The sequence below is a fragment of the Ranitomeya variabilis genome, chromosome 4 (genome assembly GCF_051348905.1).
Source record: "Ranitomeya variabilis isolate aRanVar5 chromosome 4, aRanVar5.hap1, whole genome shotgun sequence".
NCBI lineage: Eukaryota > Metazoa > Chordata > Amphibia > Anura > Dendrobatidae > Ranitomeya > Ranitomeya variabilis.
The window spans coordinates 731,789,372-731,808,466 of NC_135235.1; positions in this window are offsets into that span (position 1 = coordinate 731,789,372).

Genomic DNA, 19,095 nt, shown 5'->3' on the forward strand with positions numbered 1-19,095 from the left:
CAATCCGCTGCGGATCCACGGCCAATCCGCTGCAGATCCGCGGCCAAATCCGCTGCAGATCAGCGGCCAATCCGCTGCGGATCCGTGGCCAAATCCGCTCTGTGTGCACATGCCATAACCCTAACCCTACCCCTAACCCTAACCCTACCCCTAGTTCTAACCCTAGTTCTAACCCTAGTGGAAAAAATATATATATTTTCTTTATTTTATTATTGTCCCTACCTATGGGGGTGATAAAGGGGGGAGTTATTTATTATTTTTTTATTTTGATCGCTGCGATAGAACCTATCACAGCGATCAAAATGTACTTGTAGCGAATCTGCCGGCTGGCAGATTCGGCGGGCGCACTGCACATGCGCCCGCCATTTTCCAAGATGGCGGCGCCCATGGAGAAGACGGCCGGACACCGGGAGGGACATCGAAGCTAGGTAAGTATGGGGGGGTGGGATCGGAACACGGGGGGGGGGATCGGAGGACCGGGGGAGCGGACAGGAGGACCGGGGGAGCGGACAGGAGGGAGGAGGGGAGCGGACAGGAGATCGGGGCAGAAAGGACGACTGGGGGGGCGATCGGTGGCGGTGGGGGCAGATCGGGGTCTCCAGCCATGGCAGATGCTATTGCAGCATCGGCCATGGCTGGATTGTAATATTTCACCATTTTCATAGGTGAAGTATTACAAATCGCTCTGATTGGCTGTTTCACTTTCAACAGCCAATCAGAGCGATCGTAGCCACGGGGGGGTGAAGCCACCCCCCTGGGCTGAAGTACCACTCCCCCTGTTTCTGCAGATCGGGTGAAAATGGAGTTAACCCTTTCACCCGATCTGCAGGGACGCGATCTTTCCATGACGCCACATAGGCGTCACAGGTCGGATTGGCACCGACTTTCATGACGCCTACGTGGCGTCAAAGGTCGGGAAGGGGTTAACCTGCGATTTCTGACACTGGTGACTCGGATAAACTTATCCTCAGAAGCAGAAGTGACTCTTGGTCTTCCTTTCCTGAGGCGGTCCTCATGTGAGCCAGTTTCTTTGTAGCACTTGATGGTTTTTGCCACTGCACTTGGGGACACTTTCAAAGTTTTCCCAAGTTTTAAGCTGATGGACCTTCATTTCTTAAAGTAATGATGGCCACTCGTTTTTCTTTACTTAGCTGCTTTTTTCTTGCCATAATACAAATTCTAACAGTCTATTCAGTAGGACTATCAGCTGTATATCCACCAGACGTCTGCACAACACAACTGATGGTCCCAACCCCATTTATAAGGCAAGAAATCCCACTTATTAAACCTGACAGGGCACACCTGTGAAGTGAAAACCATTCCCAGTGACTACCTCTTGCAGCTCATCAAGAGAATGCCAAAAGTGTGCAAAGCAGTCATCAAAGCAAAAGGTGGCTACTTTGAAGAACCTAGAATATAAGACATAATTTCAGTTCTCACACTTTTTTGTTAAGTATATAATTCCACATGTGTTAATTCATAGTTTTGATGCCTTCAGTGTGAATGTACAATATTCATAGTCATGAAAATACAGAAAAGTCTTTAAATGAGAAGCTGCGTCCAAACTTTTGGTCTGTACTGTATATACTGTACATATATATTTACTGTATATATAAATCATTTTATTTATCTGTTGTATTTTAGTTCTGAAGAAGGCCAGTATAGGGCGAAACGTCAATTACATAAGTAGATTATTTTTTTATGTGCAATAAATTACTATGATTTCAGCATCTCATGCTGGAGTGCCAAATTCCCTTTTTTCTATTTATCGAGTGGATCCCTATTTGAGCACCCTACAAGAGTGTCACACAGCCTTCTAGCACTCATTTCTATCTTTTTCTGACAATTGTAGAATTTTCTAAATTTACTTTTATTGAAGGTGAAGCCTGAAAATCTAACAAAAATTTCTAAGAGATCTAATACTTCTGACAAATCTCTCCACATCTGCCATGTAAAGTATTATGTCCCTCTGTTGTTCCCAGTAGTGTGCCAAGGGTTCAAGTGCTAAATCAAATATAAACGTTCACAATGGACACTCCTAGAGGTTCAGAGGTTTTAATTTTTACCGTGGGATCTGTATACAAGACTTTACCAAGTTTCTGAAATTCCTTGTCATACCTACGTACTTTGTCTAGTACCTGTCTTATCCAGTTCCACTTTACCTTATCAAACTCCTTCTCTGCGTCTAATGCAACTATCACTCTTATTCTCTCCACTTTTTATTACATTTAAGGGTAAGTTCACACAGGGTATTTTAGCTGCGTTTTTTTTCTGCAGAAAAACCTGATCATCTTGGCAGGAAAGAAGCTGCACCAAAAGCGCAGGTTTAGGTGCGTTTGTTTCATCCTTTTTTTATTCTCTTTGCGCATGCCAATAAAGTTGAGTGCACACAGAAAAAAAAACAACTTCCTGTAGATAGAATGAATAGATAAATTGATTGAATAGATAGAATTAAAAAATAGATTGATACAGTAGATAGAATGAGTAGATAGAATAGATAGATTGATAGAATAGATAAATTACCTGCTGTATCCTCTTCCCCGGCATTTTCCCAAGGTGCAGAGGTTACCTCCGGTCAGGCAGTGAGGGAGCGCAGGCTCGGTGACGTCACCGCTAGTTACTAAGCCTGCGCCCGCTCTGTCTCATCCATTCCCCAGTCGCTTACAGCCAGGAGCGGTCACACTAGCAGCGCTCCCAGTTGTAAGCTTTATCTCCCCCAGATTCTGGGTGGGACACTCGATATATTGCACTATGGTGGATCAGGGAGTATACTTTTGCTTTTTTATTTTATTTTTATTACAGAAGATCGAGGGCTTTGCTTCGGAATAGCAGAACAATAAAAATATGGTTAAAACTGTGTGTTGTTTTATTTCATTAAAATACTTGTCTTAATAATGTCTTTATTTAACCCTTTAACCGCTATAGGATTACTAATGTATAGGTGTTATATTGACTCCTCTCCATTACTAAGCCGGATTAATGTCACCTTTCAATAGGAAGGTGACATTAACCCCTCATTACCCCGCTTGCCACCACTACAGGGCATGTGGGAAGAGTTGGGCAAAGCGCCAGAATTGGCATCTAATAGATGCGCCTTTTCTGGGTAGCTGCGGGCTGCTTTTTTTAGGCTGGGGGTGCCTATATCCATGGCACCTTACCAGCCTGAGAATACCAGCCCCAGCTGTGAGGTTTAGCAAGGCTGATTGTCAAAAATGGGGGGGACCCCAACGCCATTTTTTTAAATTATTTATTTAAATAATTTTTTTTAAAAAAAGTGTGAGGACCCCTCTATTCTTGATAAGTAGCCCACGCTGTTTTTTTAAAAATTATTTATAGCACAGGAGCGGCAGATGAAAACTCCCAACTGCCGCTCCTGCTCTGACTCATTAGTGGCTGTAGGTGACAGATGATGGGTACAGTAGTCCCATCAGCTGACACCAGTGATTGGAGGTGAAGTTTACACCTCCGATCACAGCTGAGCGATCCCCGCTGTCTTCTGACAGCGGGGAGCTGCGGCTCTCTGACCAGTGGGGAGGATCTCTCCGCCGATCAGAAGCGGTGTTTGCACGCTGTCATGCACATGAGCACTCGGTGATGCCTGTACTAATAAAAAGTATAATTTTCACATGAAACCTTCAAGCTTTGAGTGTGCGGCTGTTTTTCTATAGACATTGTTCAGCCTGCACCTTTTTCTATGCAGAGTGCACCACATTTCTTGTACTGCCTAAACACTAATGTCAGACACCCCCATTCAAGTGAATGGGGGTCCGCTGCTGGATGACAGGCTGCATGAACGCATCATGCAGCCTGCTATCTCGATGTAGCAGAGCCGAGTGACATCACATCAGGCTCTGCTTGACTTTTCTGCAGCATATACGCTGCAAGAAAAGTCAACCTAGCGTATTTGCAGCGTTTTTTTCACCACCCATTCAAGTCAATGGGTGAAAAACGCTGAAAGAAGTGACATGCCCTATGTAAAAAAAATGCTGCAAAGCACAAAATACTGATCAAACAAAAGCCCAATGTGTATGCATGAGATTTCTGAAATCTCATAGGCTTTGCTGGTACTTAAAAAGCAGCTGAAAATTTGCATAAAAAATGCAGCAAAAATGGCTTGTGTGAACTTACCCTAAAGGTACCTTCACACGAAGCGACGCTGCAGCAATAGCGACAACGATGCCGATCGCTGCAGCGTCGCTGTTTGGTCGCTGGAGAGCTGTCACACAGACCGCTCTCCAGCGACTAACGATGTCGAGGTCCCCGGGTAACCAGGGTAAACATCGGGTTGCTAAGCGCAGGGCCGCGCTTAGTAACCCGATGTTTACCCTGGTTACCAGCGTAAAAGTAAAAAAAACAAACAGTACATACTCACCTGCGCGTCTCCCAGCATCTGCTTCCTGACACTGACTGAGCTCCGGCCCTAACAGCACAGCGGTGACGTCACCGCTGTGCTGTGCTTTCACTTTCACTTTAGGGTCGGCGCTCAGTAAGTGTCAGGAAGCAGACACTGGGGGACGCGCAGGTGAGTATGTACTGTTTGTTTTTTTTTACTTTTATGCTGGTAACCAGGGTAAACATCGGGTTACTAAGCGCGGCCCTGCGCTTGGTGTTATGGTTACCCCAATGACCATGGGAAACAAAAATACAAAACGGACTAGCTCTCGGGTGATGGAAACTAAGGTCGACCGTGACCTGAACCTGACCCAACACTTACAGTAGCCGGGGGATGTACCTACGATGCCCTAGACACCACGCGCCAGCCGGAGATCTAACTACCCCTATAAGAGGAATATACAGGCCTGCCTTACCTCCAGTGAGGAACCCCAAAAGATGATAGTAGGCCCCCACAGATATTGACGGTGAGTTCAGAGGAAATGACATACGTAGGATGAACAGCAGATTTAGCACAGTGAGGTCCGCTTACTAGATAGCAGAAGGACAGGAAAGAGTTACTTCACGGTCGACCTAAAAATCACTATTCAAAAACACCATCCAGAAATTACTTTAAACTCCAGTGACAACTCATGCCACTGGAGTAGTAATTTTCTGTCCACAAGAGCTTCCAGCACTGAAGAGTCACATTGCAGATAGCTGGACAAAAATAGCAAAACAAGAAACTAAATTCAACTTAGCTGAACTGGAACTTGAGGCAGGTGAATGCAACAGAATGCTACTAGCACATTGTTGGCCGGCATGTGACTAACAGCCAAGCAGCCTTAAATAGGAAACTCCCCTAGAGGGTGGCGACAGGTAATCAGAGATGGAGGAAGGCACATAAGAGACACTACCATAACAGACCACCGGGGGAGCCCACAAACCGAATTCACAACAGTACCCCCCCCTTAAGGAGGGGGCACCGAACCCTCACCAGAACCACCAGGGCGACCTGGATGAGCACTATGAAATGCACGAACCAAATCGGGAGCATGAACATCGGATGCTGTCACCCAAGAATTATCCTCCTGGCCATAACCTTTCCACTTAACCAGATACTGAAGTTTCCGTCTGGAAACACGGGAGTCCAAGATCTTTTCCACCACATACTCCAATTCACCCTCAACCAACACAGGAGCAGGTGGATCAGCAGAAGGAACAACCGGTACCTCATACCTCCGCAATAATGACCGATGGAAAACATTATGGATATTAAAAGATGCTGGGAGGTCCAAACGAAAGGACACAGGATTAAGAACCTCCAGAATCCTATAAGGGCCGATAAACCGAGGCTTAAACTTAGGAGACGAGACCTTCATAGGAACAAATCGAGAAGACAGCCACACCAGGTCCCCAACACAAAGACGAGGACCAATACGCCGATGACGATTAGTGAACTGTTGAGTCTTCTCCTGGGACAACTTCAGATTGTCCACAACCTGTCCCCAAATCTGATGCATCCTATCAACCACAGCATCCACTCCAGGACAATCCGAAGACTCCAATTGACCGGACGAAAACCGAGGGTGAAACCCTGAATTACAAAAAAATGGAGAAACCAAAGTGGCAGAACTAGCCCGATTGTTAAGGGCAAACTCTGCCAATGGCAAAAAGTCAAGCCAATCATCCTGATCAGCGGACACAAAACACCTCAAGTAAGTCTCCAAGGTCTGATTAGTACGCTCAGTCTGGCCATTAGTCTGAGGATGGAATGCAGACGAAAAAGACAAATCGATACCCATCCTGGCACAGAACGTCCGCCAAAATCTAGACACAAACTGAGTACCCCTGTCAGACACTATATTCTCAGGAATACCATGCAAACGCACCACATTCTGAAAAAATAGAGGAACCAACTCAGAGGAGGAGGGCAATTTGGGTAAAGGTACCAAATGAACCATCTTGGAAAAACGGTCACAAATCACCCAGATGACAGACATCCTACGAGAAACCGGAAGGTCAGAAATAAAGTCCATAGAGATGTGCGTCCAAGGCCTCTTAGGAATAGGCAAGGGCAACAACAACCCACTGGCCCTAGAACAGCAGGGCTTGGCCCGAGCACAAACATCACAAGACTGCACAAACATGCGCACATCTCGAGACAAAGAAGGCCACCAGAAGGACCTAGACACCAAATCCCTGGTGCCAAAAATTCCAGGATGACCTGTCAACGCGGAAGAATGAACCTCCGAGATAACTCTACTGGTCCAATCATCAGGGACAAACAGTCTACCAGGCGGACAGCGATCAGGCCTATCCACCTGAAACTCCTGCAAAGAACGCCGCAGGTCTGGGGAGACAGCTGACAATATCACCCCATCCTTCAGGATGCCGGTAGGTTCGGAATCACCAGGCGAGTCAGGCTCAAAACTCCTAGAGAGGGCATCCGCCTTCACATTCTTGGACCCAGGCAGATATGACACCACAAAGTTAAATCGGGAGAAAAACAACGACCAGCGCGCCTGTCTAGGATTCAGACGCCTGGCCGACTCAAGATAAATTAGATTCTTGTGGTCAGTGAGGACCACCACCTGGTGTCTAGCACCCTCAAGCCAATGACGCCACTCCTCAAACGCCCACTTCATGGCCAGAAGTTCCCGATTTCCCACATCATAATTTCGCTCAGCGGGCGAAAACTTTCGGGAGAAAAACGCACATGGTCTCATTACTGAGCAGTCAGGATCTTTCTGCGACAAAACTGCACCTGCTCCGATCTCCGAAGCATCCACCTCAACCTGGAACGGAAGTAACACATCAGGTTGGCGCAACACAGGAGCGGAAGAAAAGCGGCGCTTAAGCTCTTGAAAGGCCTCCACAGCCGCAGAGGACCAATTAGCAACATCAGCACCCTTTTTGGTCAAATCAGTCAAAGGTTTAGCAATGGCAGAAAAACCCGCTATAAATCGGCGATAGAAATTAGCAAAACCCAAGAACTTTTGCAGACTCTTCAAAGAAGTAGGTTGCATCCAATCACAAATAGCCTGGACCTTGACAGGGTCCATCTCCATAGATGAAGGGGAAAAAATATATCCCAAAAAGGAAATTCTCTGAACTCCAAAACTACACTTTGAGCCCTTTACAAAAAGAGAATTAGCTCGCAAAACCTGAAAAACTCTCCTGACCTGTTGAACGTGAGATTCCCAGTCCTCCGAAAAAACAAGAATATCATCCAAATACACAATCATAAACTTATCCAGATATTCACGGAAAATATCGTGCATAAAGGATTGAAAAACGGAAGGGGCATTTGCAAGACCGAAAGGCATTACCAAATACTCAAAATGGCCTTCAGGCGTATTAAATGCGGTCTTCCACTCATCCCCCTGCTTAATCCGCACCAAATTATACGCACCACGTAGATCGATCTTAGTGAACCACTTAGCCCCCTTTATACGAGCAAACAGATCAGTCAGTAAAGGTAACGGGTACTGGTATTTAACTGTAATCTTATTCAAAAGTCGATAGTCGATACAAGGTCTCAATGAACCATCCTTTTTACCTACAAAGAAAAATCCTGCCCCTAGTGGAGACAACGAGGGGCGAATATGACCCTTTTCCAAGGATTCTCTGATATACTCCCGCATAGCAGTATGTTCAGGTACAGACAAATTAAACAAGCGACCCTTAGGAAACTTACTACCGGGGATCAATTCAATAGCGCAGTCACACTCTCTGTGGGGAGGGAGAGAATCAACTTTAGGCTCTTGAAAGACATCATAAAAATCTGACAGAAATGCTGGGATCTCAGAGGGAGTAGATGAAGAAATAGGAACCAAAGGTGCATCCCCATGAATACCCCAACATCCCCAGCTCAACACAGACATAGATTTCCAGTCCAAGACGGGATTATGAATCTGTAACCATGGTAATCCAAGCACTAAGACATCATGTAGGTTATATAATACAAGGAAACGAATAATCTCCTGATGGTCTGGGGTAAGACGCATAGTCACTTGTGTCCAATATTGTGGTTTATTGCTAGCCAAAGGTGTAGAATCAATACCCTTCAGGGGAATAGAAACTTCCAACGGCTCCAAATCAAACCCACAACGCTTGGCAAAGGACCAATCCATGAGACTCAGAGCGGCGCCAGAATCCACATAAGCATTCACAGTCACAGATGATAAGGTACAAATCAATGTCACGGACAAAAGAAATTTTGACTGCAAGGTACCTGTAGAAAAAGATTTATCAACCTTTTTATCAACCTTATTTATACGTTTAGAGCATGCTGATATAACATGAGCTGGATCTCCACAGTAGAAGCACAATCCATTTTTGCGCCTGTAATTTTGACGTTCGCCTCTAGACAAAACACGATCGCATTGCATATGCTCTAATGCCTTTTCAGAGGTCACCGCCAAATGGTGCACAGGTCTTTGCTCAGAAGACACCGCCATATGGTGCACAGGTTTTTGCTCAGAAGATACCGCCATATGGTGCACAGATTTTTCCTCAGAAGACCCCGCCATATGGTGCACAGATTTGCGCTCCCGCAAACGCCGATCAATCTGGATAGCCAATTTCATGGCATCATTCAGACCTGTAGGCACAGGGAACCCCACCATGACATCCTTCACGGCATCAGAGAGACCTTCTCTGAAATTAGCTGCTAAAGCGCACTCATTCCATTTAGTAAGCACCGACCATTTACGGAATTTCTGGCAGTATATCTCAGCTTCATCTTGCCCTTGGGAAAGAGCTATCAAGGCTTTCTCAGCCAAAATCTCCAAATTAGGTTCTTCATAAAGCAACCCCAAAGCCTGAAAAAACGCATCTACATTTAACAACGCAGGATCCCCTGGCGATAATGCAAATGCCCAACTTTGTGGGTCGCCGCGCAGTAGAGAGATAACAATTTTAACTTGTTGAGTCTGATCACCAGCAGAGTGAGATCTCAGAGACAAAAACAATTTGCAATTTTCTCTGAAACTCAAAAACCGGGATCTGTCTCCGGTAAAGTATTCAGGCAGAGGAATCTTAGGTTCAGACATTGGAGCACGTATAACAAAATCTTGTAGGTTCTGTACTTTTGTCGCAAGGTTATTCAAACCTGTAACTAAACTCTGTGGATCCATGTTTCAAATGGGTGTAACCCAAGCATTCAGATGTTAAGAGGAGAGGAGAAAAAAAAAAGGCTGAAGACTGCAGTTTAAGCAAGAAATACAAATGATCAAACTAAGGTGCACTTTCAAACACGGAAAAAAAAACCTTTTCTTCTCCTTCCTACTTTAGTGCATATTTTAACACATAGATTTTTTACAGGCCGGCCAAACTGTTATGGTTACCCCAATGACCATGGGAAACAAAAATACAAAACGGACTAGCTCTCGGGTGATGGAAACTAAGGTCGACCGTGACCTGAACCTGACCCAACACTTACAGTAGCCGGGGGATGTACCTACGATGCCCTAGACACCACGCGCCAGCCGGAGATCTAACTACCCCTATAAGAGGAATATACAGGCCTGCCTTACCTCCAGTGAGGAACCCCAAAAGATGATAGTAGGCCCCCACAGATATTGACGGTGAGTTCAGAGGAAATGACATACGTAGGATGAACAGCAGATTTAGCACAGTGAGGTCCGCTTACTAGATAGCAGAAGGACAGGAAAGAGTTACTTCACGGTCGACCTAAAAATCACTATTCAAAAACACCATCCAGAAATTACTTTAAACTCCAGTGACAACTCATGCCACTGGAGTAGTAATTTTCTGTCCACAAGAGCTTCCAGCACTGAAGAGTCACATTGCAGATAGCTGGACAAAAATAGCAAAACAAGAAACTAAATTCAACTTAGCTGAACTGGAACTTGAGGCAGGTGAATGCAACAGAATGCTACTAGCACATTGTTGGCCGGCATGTGACTAACAGCCAAGCAGCCTTAAATAGGAAACTCCCCTAGAGGGTGGCGACAGGTAATCAGAGATGGAGGAAGGCACATAAGAGACACTACCATAACAGACCACCGGGGGAGCCCACAAACCGAATTCACAACAGCTTGGTAACCCGATGTTTACCCTGGTTACCAGTGTAAAACATCACTGGTATTGTTGCTTTTGCTGTCAAACACAACGATACACGGCGATCGGACGACCAAATAAAGTTCTGAACTTTATTCAGCGACCACCGACATCACAGCAGGATCCTGATCGCTGCTGCGTGTCAAACTAAACGATATCGCTAGCCAGGACGCTGCAACGTCACGGATCGCTAGCGATATCGTTACAAAGTCGTTTTGTGTGAAGGTACCTTAAGGCTAATTGCTACCAAATTCCTTGAGCAACATGTCCATGCTCAACTTTCCTCCCACCTCTCATCTCTCTCCTTGACAACCTCCAATCTGGCTTCCGCCCCCACCACTCCACCGAAACTGCCCTGACCAAAATTACTAATGACTTACAGCCAAAGCTAAAAGACAGTTCTCCATCCTCCTCCTTCTCGATCTGTCCTCTGCCTTTGACACAGTCGACCACTGCCTACTGCTACAGGTTCTTTCTTCCCCTGACATCAAAGACCTTGCCCTGTCCTGGATTGCCTCTTACCTTTCTGACTGCACAACTCATCATCTTTCCTCCATTCCGCTTATCTTCCTTACCCGATATATCTATCACATGTAAACGTCATCACACTCTCTTCCGCACCTGAAATCCGCTGCCTCAGAGTAACTCCCGACTCTGCCCTGTCCTTCAAACCACACGTCCAAACTCTTGCCACGTCCTAATGCCTCCAACTCAAAAATATTTCCAGAATCCGTCCCTTCCTCAGCCCTCAATCTACTAAAACTCATGTGCATGCTTTCATCATCATCTCCCGACTCAATTATTGCAACACCCTCCTCTGTGGCCTCCCCGCCAACTCTCTTGCACCACTCCAGTCTGTCTTGAACTCTACTGCCTGACTAATCCACCCCTCTCCTTGCTACTCCCATTTCTCCCCTCTGATAATCCCTCCACTGGCTCCCAATTCCCCAAAGAATCCAGTTCAAACTACTAACACTGAGCTACATAGCCATCCACAACCTGTCCCCTCCCTATATCTCTTAATTAATTTCCCAATATCTTCCCTCGCGTAATCTTTGATCCTCCGAAGACCTCCTACTCTCCTCCACACTTCTTTGTTCCTCACAACTGCCTCCAAGATTTATCCCAAATATCCCCCGTCCTCTGGAATTCCACGCCTCAGCACGTCCGATTATCTACCACCCTCGGATCCTTCAGACAGAACCTGAAAACCCATCTCTTCAGGATAGCTTACAGCCTACAATAACCATTCTGCCGCCTTACCACCACCCGAGCTACCGCCTCACCACCACCAGAGCTGCTGCACCCCCGAACTTCTGTGTCTTCCCCATTATCCCGTAGAATGTAAGTCCGCAAGGACAGGGTCCTCTCCCCTCTGTACGTCTGTCATTGTAAATTTGTTTACTGTAAACGATATCTATAATTTTGTATGTAACCCCTTCTCATGTACAGCACCATGGAATTAATGGCGCTATATAAATAAATAATAATAATGTCCATCTAACATTTGTGACCGCACTTCTATCTTTCAGAAAGCCCACCTGAGCTGATGACACTAGAGCTAGGAGTATCCCTGCCAACCTGTTTGCCGTAAGTTTGGAAATTATTTTAATATCCTGGTTTATCAGAAAGATAGGTCTATAGGAAGCTGGATCCTCCGCGCTTTTCCCATCTTTTGATATCAAGCTTTTATGAGCCATATTGGTTCCCAAAACAAGTCTTCACCTTGTAAGTATCTCATTATACCATTTAGTTAGAATAGGAGCTATTTGCTGGGTCATGACTTTAAAGAAATCACCTGTGAACCCATCAGGACAGTGAGCTTTTCCTTCTGGTAGACCACCAATAGTGCTCTTCACCTCTTCCTCTGGAACAGGGACATTTAGCAAAGTCAAATATGTTTCTGTGAAATTAGGCATTGTAAGTTTACTCAAAAAATCTCTGCTTCTGTCATCCCCCTGTGACTCATCTTAGTATAAGTTTCCATAAAAATCGCCCAGGATTGAGCTTATCTCTTTGGGATTATCCACTACTGGAACCTCTTTATTCTTAAGTTTTAATATATTTTTTTCCCTTTCTTCCTTTTGCCAAATTTGCTAGTAGCCTGCCCACTTTATCCCCAAACCTCCTCAACTCAATGTCCATTTGTGTCTTCCTAAACATTCCTCTCTTCTCTGCTCATTCTTTAACAATTTTTTGGGCCTCCTTCCAGTTTTCTCTGGCCTTTTCAGTTTTTTTCTCATCCGAAGACTACACATTTTTCTCTGTTTATTGCTAAACTCTTCATATTTGATGGACTTTTTTAATGTATGCAAATAAGCTATTAATTTCTCTCTCAAAACTATCTTTCCTGCCTCCCAATAAGTTTGTGTCTTGAAATTATCTGAAGAAATGTGAAATTATTATTCTTCCCACCATTGTTACAATATCACTTTAACCCCTTTCTGACATCAGACGTATTATTTTGTCCATGTGACCTGAGACCTAATTCCCATGGATGGAATAGTACATCCCATGCAATCAGCTGTGCTCATGGGCGAATGCGGCCGGGTGTCAGATGATTATCAGAGGTGACACCTGGTGACACCTGGTACTAAGTCCCAGGAGCGGTCACGGACCACTCCCGGCACTTTTAACCCCCAGAACACTGCGATCAAACATGACCACAGTGTTCCGGAGCTGGCAGAGGGGCTGACAGCCCCTCTGCCTTTGGATCGGAGATCCCACGGCATGAAGCTGGATTCCGATTTCTGTCATGGAGACCCGATGTCGCCATGACGACATCCGGGTCTCTACTGCTGAGAGACTTCCGGTCATGTGCAGTGATGCCCAGGAAGTCTCTGGTCAGTGTGCAACTCCGTGCAGCGCTGAAAGCTTCTATAGCATACAGCTCTGCATGTTATAGAAGAGATCAGCCTGCACAAAATGAGTGTCTCATAGTGAGACACAGTGTAAAACTAAGAATTAAATAAAAAAAATGTAAATAATTTTAATAATTTAAAAAAAAAAATAAATCAGTATTTTTTCAATCAATAAATAAATATTTAAATAAAAAAATCTGCACAATAAATGTACACATATTTAGTATTGTATGTACTGTATGACTTTATGTATTGTATGTAATGTAAGAATGTATTGTATGTAGTATGTATGTAGTATGTGTGTATGTATGTATGTAGTATGTATGTATGTAGTATTTTTTTTTTTTACATTTAACACATTAGCCGGATGATGGGACTACTACTGTCCCATCATTGGCTAATGTGTCAATCACTGTCACTTGTAGTCCAATCGGACGATGCCTGCACACATGCACAGAGCCCCGGTATGCCGCACAGAGCCCCGACACGCCGCACAGAGCCCCATCAGGCCCACATAGAGCCCCCGCATGCTGCACAGAGGCCCAGCAGGCCCGCACAGAACCCCAGCATGCCGCACAGAGCCCCGGCAGGCCCGCACAGAGCCCCAGCAGGTAGCACAGAGCCCCGGCAGCCCGCACATAGCCCCGAGATGCCTGTACAGATCCCTGGCAGGCCCGCACTGACCCCTTTGCACACACAGACACGCACAGTGTCCACCCACGCACCACCCACGCACAGCCCACACTCTTCCCCCCTCCGGAGCAGGGTGTAGAAGCACAGAAAGGGCATATTTACATTCCGATATTTGTGTCCCATTGACTTGCATTGGTATCGGGTATCGGAGATTTCCGATATTTTTGGGATATTGGCTGATCCAATCCAATACTGATACTTCTGGATATCGGAAGGTATCGCTCAACACTAGTAGCGGCACTAATGTAAGTGCATCAGGTCAGCTGCAAGTATAACCCTAGACCACTTAGGGAGATATTGAAACTACTGAAAAAAGAACACAATACTTGCCCTATAAAACAAAATGCATGGGTTAGACACCAAAATGATATTGATTACCTGTTAGATGAGAGAAAGCTTTGTGATGTTTGACAATGAAGAGATTCAAATCAAGGTGTGTAGACTCAAACTAAAGTGAGAGGGGAAAGGGGTAATTAGTATCAATGCAACCTGTCAAGGTACTGTAAGATGTCTTGGGTGTATTGAAGCCCTCTTATAAAATATGTATTTATAACGTGGAAAGTTACCAAAGGGCAATATCGAGAGCTTAGTGATGTAATAAACCAAGATATACTAGAAGCAATAAACGTTCCTCCAGGTTGTGAAGCATCCACGTACGGTGTACAAATCTATTGGCAGGACTTCTAAAATAAACGTTTGGTACCTGTATCAAAGGTACGTGTGCTGTTATGATCTGGTGGCCTAGGAGCAGCATGAGACGTACTCTGGAGAAGGTGGTACCTGTACTGACCGCAGACCCTGAACTTAACACCGCAACTAGAAGTAGCCGTGGGATGTACCTAACACTCCCTAGACACCTCGACACAGCCGGAGGACTAAATACCCCTAGAGATAGAAAAGGGAAAACTATCTTGCCTCAGAGAAAATCCCCAAAGGACAGACAGCCCCCCACAAATATTGACTGTGAGAGGAGAGGGAAATAACATACGCAGACTGAAATCAGGATTTAGCCAAGGAGGCCGCTCTAGCTAAAAAGAAAGGATAGGACAGAGTACTATGCAGTCAGTATTAAAACACTAGAAAATATCCACCACAGAAAATACAAAATCTCCACATCTAACTAAAGATATGGAGGGTATATCTGCATCTCCAGAGATACCAGCTTGGCTGAACAAATCCTTATACAGACCAAACTGGACAAGACAAAACATGGAAATGCACTGAACTATAAGGCCCACAGCATGTGGACTGCAAAAAACAAAGCCAGAACTTATCTTTGTTGAAATGAACAGCAAAGCAGGAGAGACCAGGCAGGGATGTGAATCCTCCAGGAACAATGGACAACTGGCACTAACTAAAGGGTCAAGCAAGACTAAATAGCCCAGTCAGAATTGCAATAAGTGGACACACCTGATGAATGCTGCGATCCAAAGACAGCAGCGCTACCACTTATAACCACCGGAGGGAGCCCAAGAGCAGAATTCCCAACAGTGTGCGGTTTATTCCAAGACTGTCAGAGACACCTTGCTGGTAGCAGTGGAATAAAAGTACTTAGCTTTTTTTCCTTAGGTGTTGGCTTGTGCGTGAGTCCCAAAGCCTTCTAACACAGGAGGAGCCAACCCTGATGAAGGAATCCGTTGTTATTCTGAAACGCACTTCTAAAAAGAAGGACACTGCTGAACAGAGGCCAGACGGAGTCCAGAGTAACTCTGCTGCCTCATTATAGTGAATGGATCCCTAGGGGGTTTCATCTGAATCACGTCACTCCAAAAATTTAGATGGAAACCCCAAAGTAAGTGGACAGCGTAGTGCACTGGATAAATGTGATCCCAAATGTTATGTAAAATATTCCCAATAAAAGCTTCAACTCAATCCACAAAATAGCAAGTCCCCACTCAGGTCCATCATCTGTTAACGGAATTATAAAGGGCTTCCACGTCACTGGTAGCACAAAAGCTCTGGAAAAACCAAATGACTCCTCACCTGCCAAAAGAAATTCAGCAAATTCTCTCTCAAATCCAAATGCCCCCTCCCTTCTGAGCTCCACAGTGTACCTAAACCACATATAGCATCCACATGTTTGGCTCTTCTGTTGCGATGAGAGACCGCCTAACTTACGGGTTCTTGTCTCCAGAAGCATGAGCTGGGCATAACATACTGGTGACTGCAACCTACTGATCACTATAGCATACTGCTAACTACATAGTTACATAGTCATTAAGGTTGAAGGAAGACTTTAAGTCCATCTTGTTCAACCCATAGCCTAACCTAACAGGCCCTAACGTTGATCCAGAGGAAGGCAAAAAAAACCACGTGGCAAACAGTAAGCTCCACGTTGGGGAAAAAAAATGCCTTCCTGACTCCACATACAGCAATCAGTGTGGTTCCCTGGATCAACACCCTATCAAGGAAACTAGTGTATATAACCTGTAACATTATACTTTTCAAGAAAGGCATCCAGTCCCCTCTTAAATTTTAGCAATGAATCACTCATTACAACATCATATGGCAGAGAGTTCCATAGTCTCGCTGCTCTTAGAGTAAAGAATCTGCGTCTGTGGCTATGCTTAAACCTTCTTTCTTCCAGACGTAGAGCATGCCCCTTGTCCCCGTCTCAGGTCTGAGTAAAAAGATCATTGGAAAGGTCTCTGTACTGTCCCCTCATATATTTATAGATTAAAATAAGATCAACCCTTAGCCTTCATTTTTCCAAACTGAATAACCCCAAGTGTAATAACCTATCTTGGTATTGCAGACCCCCCAGTCCTCTAATAACCTTGGTCGCTTTTCTCTGCTCCCGCTCTAGTTCAGCTATGTCTTTCTTGTACACCGGAGACCAGAACTATACACAGTATTCTAAGTGTGGTCGCACTAGTGACTTGTATGAAGGTAAAATTATGTTCTCCTCATGAGCATCTATGCCTCTTTTAATGCATCCCATTATTTTATTTGTCTTTGTAGCAGCTGCCTGACACTGGCCACTAAATGTGAATTTGTCATCCACCCATACACCCAGGTCTTTTTCATTGACGGTTTAGCCCAGTGTTTTACAATTAAGCACATAATTATATATTTGATTTGCTCTACCCAAGTGCATGACCTTACATTTATCCCTATTAATTAAAGCTCATTTGCCATTTATCAGCCCAAGCTTCTAGTTTGCATAAATCATCCTGTAATATAAAATTGTCCTCCTCTGTATTGATTACCCTGCAGAGTTTAGTGTCATCTGCAAATATTGAAATTCTACTCTGTATGCCCCCTACAAGGTCATTAATAAATATGTTAAAAAGAAGAGGGCCCAATACTGACTTCTGTGGTACCCCACTGCTAACCGCGACCCAGTCCGAGTGTGCTCCACTAATAACCACCCTTTGTTTCCTATCCCAGAGCCAGCTCTTAACCTACTTACACATATTTTCCCCTATCCCCATTATTCTCATTTTATGTATTAACCTTTTGTGTGGCACCGTATCAAAAGCTTTTGAAAAGTCCATATACACTACGCCCACTGGGTTCCCTTGGTTCAGTCCAGAACTTACCTCTTCATAGAAACTGATCAGATTAGTCTGACATGAGCGGTCCCTAGTAAACCCATGCTGATATTGGGTCATGAGGTTATTCCTCTTCAGATACTCCAGTATAGCATCCTATAGAATGCCCTCCAGGATTTTACCCACAGTAGAAGTTAAGCTTACTGGCCTATAATTTCCTAGTTCAGTTTTTGTTCCCTTTTTGAATATTGGCACCACATTTGCTATACGCCAGTCCTGTGGTACAGACCCTGATATTATGGACTCTTTAAAGATTAAAAATAATGGTCTATCAATGACTGTACTTAATTCCTGCAGTACTCGGGGGTGTATCCCATCCGGGACTGGAGATTCGTCAATTTTAGTGATTTTTAGACGACGCCGTACTTCCTGCTGGGTTAAGCAGGTGACATTTAATGGGGAATTTTTGTTATCACTAATCATGTTGTCTGCCATGGGAATTTCTTGTGTAAATACTGATGAAAAAAAGTAATTTAGCATATTGGCTTTTTCCTCATCCTCCTCCACCATTTCACCCAGACTATTTTGAAGGGGCCAAAACTATAATTTTTTTAGTTTCTTACTATTTATGTAGTTAAAGAATATTTTGGGATATGGGAGTATTTTTACTCTCTCTGGCAATGAGTCTCTGTCTCAATCTTTGCTGCCTTGATTTTCTTTTTACAGGATTTATTTAATTTTCTGTATTTATTTAATGCCTCATCACTACCTACTTTAAATTCTCTAAATGCTTTCTGTATGTAGCATAAGGATCACCCCCATAGGCAGACCCTGTAGTATAAGGCAGCACCCCATAGGCAGATTCTGTAGTATAATGCAGCACCCCATAGGCAGACTCTGTAGTATAAGGCAGCACACCATAGGCAGACCCTGTAGTATAAGGCAGCACCCACATAGGCAAACCCTGTAGTATAAGCCAGCACCCCATAGGCAGACCCTGTAGTATAAGGCAGACTCCCATAGGCAGACCCTGTAGTATAAGGCAGCACCCCCATAGGCAGACCCAGTAGCATAAGGATCAGCCCCATAGGCAGACCCTTTAGTATAAGGCAGCCCCCATAAAAAAACTAAATAAATACTAACCTCTATTCCTCCTTCCATCTGACAGTGGGCACCAGGTAGTGATGTCATCGCGCCCGCTGTCAGTGTCAGCGTCGGTCATGTCAGACACTGACAGGGAGATGATGGCAGAAGGAGCATTGCGCTCCTTCCCTCATCAATGCGGTCAGCTGTATTGGCTAAATGCCGAAACAGCTGACCTTGCGGTGATGGGCAGAGGGCCCACTGCTCGCAACGAGCCCCTCCCTGCCTGCTTAGGGGCCCCATAGTGGCAGAGCAGGGAGATCGATTCTCCCTGCTCTGCCGCAGAATGTAATGGTATTGGCGCGTGCAGTTACAGTAGCGTAGCTCCAGTTGGGTCCCCTCTGCCCCCCTGGTAGCTACGCTACTGAGCCCATCCCTAGCATAGAACCTGTAGCCAACTGAGAAGTTGGCCCAGTTCTCCAGGAACCTAAATCCCTCCTTTCTAC